The 6,259-nt window shown below is 37.9% G+C and overlaps 1 protein-coding gene across 4 annotated transcripts in view; it reads right to left on the bottom strand.

Moving 5' to 3' along the window:
* mapk9 (mitogen-activated protein kinase 9) overlaps positions 1-4,834 on the bottom strand; it is an 18,273-nt gene extending 13,439 nt beyond the window's left edge. For 2 of the 4 annotated variants that reach the window (XM_015044861.1, XM_015044864.1), the window contains exon 1: positions 4,604-4,833. The gene's annotated coding sequence lies outside the window, so the exon portion shown is untranslated. Of the gene's footprint in view, positions 1-4,603 lie in introns of all 4 variants that reach the window. The other 2 variants (XM_015044862.1, XM_015044863.1) reach the window with 2 other exon arrangements.
* Positions 4,835-6,259: the final 1,425 nt, after the last annotated feature.

Genomic DNA, 6,259 nt, shown 5'->3' with positions numbered 1-6,259 from the left:
AAGGAAGTGTTGAAATGGTTAGGGCAAAACCTCCAAAGAGAAGTTTTTAAAGTTTGTTCACCGTTTTAAACAGATATGATTGGAAATAAAGGCTGGAAATACACAGATATTTTTCTATGCCGTTTTCTTTTTCCCCTCTCATCCATTCCAGACCTAGAAAATAATGGAAAAAAAAAAAAATTCAGGCTGTGTTAAAACCCTGTTATCAGTGTTTGTTTTCATACAGAAATATACTGCTTTTTTAAATATATTGCCCTGACAAACATTGCAACTTTGATAACATAACTTGCATATATTATTTGCACAAAGAGAGTACTGTGTTTAATAGAAGAGTACAGTTTGTTTGGGAATAGAGATGAAAAATAATAAGCTCCTGTGATATAAAACAACACACGTCAGTGATGTCTGGTTGGCCTCTGTGGCTTTGAGGCAGCAATCTTTCTCAATCGTTCCATTGTTAGCAGTTCTTCATTGTTTTTCTGGACATGTTGGCATTTTCAATAAACCTGAACAACAATCCAGTTTGAATTTCCTGTCTCTTTAATGCAACTTTGATTTCTCATTGTCATCTTCACATCAGCTGAAACAGGATCATTGGATTGGCAACACACTTTTCTCCTAAAAATATGTTACAGCGGTCATGTCTAATAACGTAGCCCTGCAACATTATTGCTCTTTAATTCAAACCATGCTGTGAAGCTAGCATGGTCTGGTTCCTGACAAGGCTGGACAGTCACTTTCCCCATTTGGATCACATGAGATGCGGGAAATTAACTAAACTCAATCGCTCCAAAAATATGTTTTTATATAGATACAATTTTCCTATACCTGTACTTTAGGAATAGCTGATTCTCATGATAATATAATGAAGTAAAAATAGAGCAAACAGCGCACTTCTTAAATGCTTAAAGTTATTTCTAAGCAACTTTTACCAAAAGCAAGATTTTCTAATATCGAGCATCTCTAGTTGAAGTGGAGCCCAAATCAATATTTAGGGTGAATCCTGTTTATGTTTGTTGCATTTGAAGATGATTGCAGAACCAAATGATGTTTGCTAAGAGCCATTCCTCATTTGGTAACCGTTATTTGACTAAATTAACTACACCCTGACCCTATAGATCAGGGGTCACCAACTCCAGTTCTCAAGGGCTACCATCCTGCAACTTTTAGATTCACCTCTGCTCCAAAATGTCTGAATTCCCTCACCAGCATTCATTCCTCTCTGCAATAGGCTGGAAACGAGCAGTTTATTTGATCCAGGTGTGTTTGAGCAGAGACGCATCTAAAAGTTACAGGATGGTAGCCCTCGAGGACCGGAGTTGGTGACCCCCTGCTATAGATGTTCTACCTTCATACTTTTTGCATAACATTTTTCAAAAGTGATTCTTAGACATCTTTCTTTCTCTGTTTCATTTGCTGTTTGGATTCTTTCTCACATCCATTTAGCTCCCTTCCTACACCTGAAAGGAGAGCTGTAAATAACTTAGCCGCCTGTGTTCCGCTGTCAGGAATTTGTCATGGTGGTTTTTGGCACTGGGATCTCTTCACTTGTTTGGTCTTTTCTGGATTCCCCCCAGGTTTCCTCCCAGAGAAAGGCTGGCTGATTTATTTTTCTCAGCACTCTCAATATAGCATGCCTGCTGAGGTACTTGGTGAAATAATAGCATGAGTAGGAAAAGCCAAATGCTAATGGACTGACAGCACTCAATTACAACATTGTATTTGCTATTTAAATCTAGAAGAACCAGGACTAAAATATATATATATATATATATATATATATTAATCCTGAACCTAAAAATTTAGATTCAGTGCTGTCTAAAATCTGAATTTAACCTGAGACTTTTGTGCATATTTAAATAAGATTTGATTAGTATGAGGTAAAGCTGATGTTCCCATGATAAAACCTGGACTACTAAAGTCACCCTGCAAGGTGGATGAGTCACACCATCAATCATGATCACATTTCAAGCTCTCAGTGGTGACTACATCATGACAAAGCTGCTGCTGCAAATGTAAGCAAAATCTGAAGCACACCACAAACCTCATTCCTTTGTCAAAAAGAGCAGCTACAGAAGAAAAAATGTACACAGTGGTGAATTAAATTAAATGAAGTCAATAATTTAACCATCAAAAATCAATCTGACATAAAATGCCATGCAAAGACGTCTACAGAAGTGTGTTCCTAAGCAGCAAGAAAGCAGAGAACACCACCAATCATTTACTGTCTTGAAGCGTTTCAGACCGAGTAAAATAACAAATTATAAATATTCAGACCTATTACAAGATGATGATTATTTTCTAGACAAACGTCTGACTTCCAAAACCTAGTTGTAGAAATAAAGAACATTTGAAATACTTTTTCTTGTAGTTCACAAAAAAAAAAAAAAAAAACGTCCGTTACTCAATGAAGAGTGAAATGAAAGAAAAATACAGTAAGATGCATTTGTGAATTAACATTAGACTAACTGGGTTTTTACTGATGCAACAGTTTAGATCTTGCTGTCATATTTGACTTTTGTTTTTAAAAAAAAATATCAGATATGATATGACCTCACGCTAAAAATGTTTCAAACTAAGTATTTTAGCAACAGAAGAAAATCGCCGTAAGTCGACCATTTGTCTCTGAGCCGTAGACAGAGCAGATCAGCGGTACTTCGTCCTGGTCCTGAGGGCTTGCTGCTCTGCACGTCTCTTCACACACCTGATTTAACTGAATGGGTGGTTAGCAGACATCTGAGTTGATGTTGAGGAGGGGATAATGCCTTCCTCTGACCATCTAATGCATGAAGAACTGCGAGGCCTGAGGACCACGAGTACATCGCTGCAACGTTCAGCTTTTTTGTCTTAGTAAAAATATTGTATCATAACTGCAAGCCAGCTGCAAGACTCCTGACACAGAGTTCGCATCTCTCCGATTTCTAAGTTTATGCACTGGCTAACAGCAAGTAAGGTGCTTTTCATTACTGTTTTTCATCGTAAATAGTCGTACCCCCCTATATATGACCGATTTTATCATACCAGGTTTTCAGATCCCTCAGATCTTGTGAAAAAAGATGGAACCGAGAGCGAGAACAAAAAATGCAGGATAAGGTTTTATTTTTTTTTAATCGACATCAAACGTAATTTTCCAATTGTTGTATTTTATTATTTTCTTTTTAAGTATTTGTGGTTCTAGTGGGTATTATTTTAGTATTCTGAAACTGTTGAAGTCTTTCTCTAGCGTTTCTCCTCTTGATCATTATTATTATTCAATCACCGTTATCTCTGTTTACTTAATATATTCTGTACTTTATTTTTAGAAACTGCATCCAAGTTTCAACATCTTGTTTTTTGCTTTGAGATTGGGTTTAAGGACTTGGAGCCCATCCACTTTGTGTAATGAACCATTACCACTAACAGTAAAAAAGTTCCTTAGCATGACCCTACTGCCGCTATGCTTGACACTTGGTGTAATATTCATTGGTCTGAGAAATCCATCTTGATCCCAAATATTCTTGTCACTGTAGCCAAACAGCTGAATCTCACCTGACCATGAAAATATTCTAACATGTCTCGTTATCAATTCATTACCACATTTTTGCTTACTGAAATAATTAATATTATTATTAACGTAACAACTACCACTCAATTATTTTAGCAGCAGTATATAAGGAATCACTGCTTTCCTGTACATAAATGGTGATAATGTGAAACCAGAGTATTCTGCCTCAAGGTAACCATGAACCTCATGCTGACTTTGTGGGTACATATACTTTTTTCATCTTACCAGTTAAAGAGCAGAAGAGAGCTGTGACCTTCACATAATCATCAGCATCCTCCACAGTAACTCATCGTGGCTATTGTCCAGCTCATCATGAGCCTAGCCCAGCTTTGGGGTCTGACGTGGCTCTCAGTAGGGAGGTGGATAAAGGAGTCAGTGAGCTCATATCAGATTAACATGACCTGAAAAGGATGTCTCATTGTCATGTAACGGCGTTATAAAACAGCATCTACGTCTACATCCAAGACTCTGCTGCTGCTGCTTCAGATGTCAATTAAGGATGAAGGGAAATTGGCGATAAAGATGAAGGGGGTGCTTCTGTGATTCCTCTACACATGACAGGTAAATTCAGTGTATACAAGCTCAGGCTCAGTCGCTGACAAATATCTGGCATGCCAAATGAACTAGATGAGGGTGAAAATAGTACATGCGTTCATCACATCTGCAGCTGTATTTGTGGTTAACAGATGTGGGCATGTTTGTTGATCTGATCACGTTAGGCCCAATGAAATGCAACTCATATGGGCCACTTGTGAACTGAGTGAATTGATGACATGATGTTAAAGCAGAGGTATAACACGGAGGTATGCGAGCAATAAAGCAGTGTGACACCGGGTACCGCTGGTATTCGCAGCTTTGACACAAGAAAGCACCAAAATAACCACTACCTGAATTAATCAAATGTTTAACCGGACACACAGTCGGTGGGGCCTAAACCACCAGCCTGCCTCCATTCTATGGGCAGCAATGCGGTAGTCGGGCCGCCGGGGCTGAGCTGGAAGCCCTGACAGTCCGAGAGGGACGACGACAGGAGGCGGTAGCTGCACCAGACAAACCTACCTTCTCCTTTCGCCGCTCCCAGGAAGCTCCCATGCATCCAAAACGTGAGTCAAACTCTTCCCCACTCTTTTAGGAACGACGGTGAAGTGGGGGGGAAAGTTTAAAACAACCAGAGTCGTGACTCTCACCACTGACAAGCAGACAGACCTCTGGTCCGAGCTAACTCCAGCGGCAGCGCAGCGCGGAGAAGCCGAAACAAGCAGAGACAGAGCAGCGAGGAAAGAGGGTGATGTCATTCCGCACAGTTTACGTTCACAAAAAAAAAAAAAAAAAAACGGAAAACATTAACTTCGTTTGTTTAGCATTTTTATCAGAGATATCAAAAGGTACAGATTAAACCCTAGTTTTTAATCTCTACACGTTTTGGATCTGTTCTAACATAGGAGACGTGTGTTAGAACAGATAACGGCTAAGTTTTCTCAGACTTAGCCGTTAGCTTCTGGCACTGGATTCAAAGTCAGGAAAGATGCCATATCTACTGAATTATGCACAACTTCCAATTAAGAATTCTGTGTAAATCTTTTATACATTTTGACTGTAATATATTATTATGGTACAATTCTCTTTAATCTAAATTTCACAGTTGGGGTGTATTTTTCGATCAATTTGTGCGTAAAAAAATAGATTTTGCAATGTAGCAGTTAATGCAATTTTAGCATACTAATAATTAGATACACTAGCACAGGCTACTTACCAGAGAGTTTTAATATGGATTAATAATGAAATCCTTTAGGCATTTAAATGAACTGAAATTTGGTTAAGGATAAGAAAAAACATAAATAAGAATATCTCAGTAGTGCACAGGATGCAATATACTCGTCATTATTCCACCGTTGTCTTTTCACTCTGTTTAACCATAAAACCAAATTAATACGATTACATTTTTATACGATTTGATCAACACTAAAAATGTGAATAAATTGAAATCTATACTTAAAAAAAATCCAGTAACACGTAGACAGTCTACATGCTTCTTGATGATATAAGAACTTGGTAATATTAATTTAAATTGGTTTAGATCTTAGAAAAGTTACATTTTCAATAGATTTCCTGAAGATTAATGTTAGTCTGCTTTATCCTCCCAAAACCAGTCATGATATGTGTTTGGGAACATTGTCGTGTTGGGACACCGACCTAATAATTTTCAAGTTGTAAACATTCTGCTTCTGATTTCAGAAGATTTTGAATTTAGACGCATTCCTCCATTTTTATCATTCCATCAACTGCAATGCAATAGTATCACCGGCAGCAAAACAGACCCTCAGCATGATGCTTCCAACTTCATGCTCGACAGATGGTGCAGACACTGTTCTTGCCGATTAGGCCAAATAGCAAAGTTTTTTATCTCGCTTGACGTGACATTTGACTTCTCCATGTGGAAAGTCTGCAAATTCAGTGGCTCTTAAATATGTGGATTTTTACAGTTTCTTATTTTGCTGGTTAACACTCACAGTCATTATTAGTATAAAACCTCAGTGTAGATGGTGACACTGGAGTTCTAGCAACTTTCTGTATATCAAATTTCTTTTTCGTGAATCAACAAATCAGGCTAACATTTAGCCTCTTAAAAGCCTCAAAAATACCAAAAACATTTCGGATAAATCAATTAAAACACACACAATGAATTGTCCAATGAAGAGTGATCCATACAAGAAA

This window comes from Poecilia latipinna, unplaced genomic scaffold (assembly GCF_001443285.1).
Source record: "Poecilia latipinna isolate Pla-1442-1.1 unplaced genomic scaffold, P_latipinna-1.0 Scaffold694, whole genome shotgun sequence".
Lineage (NCBI taxonomy): Eukaryota > Metazoa > Chordata > Actinopteri > Cyprinodontiformes > Poeciliidae > Poecilia > Poecilia latipinna.
Note: the sequence above shows the minus strand (reverse complement) of the source record. Positions and strands in the feature narration are given on the sequence as shown.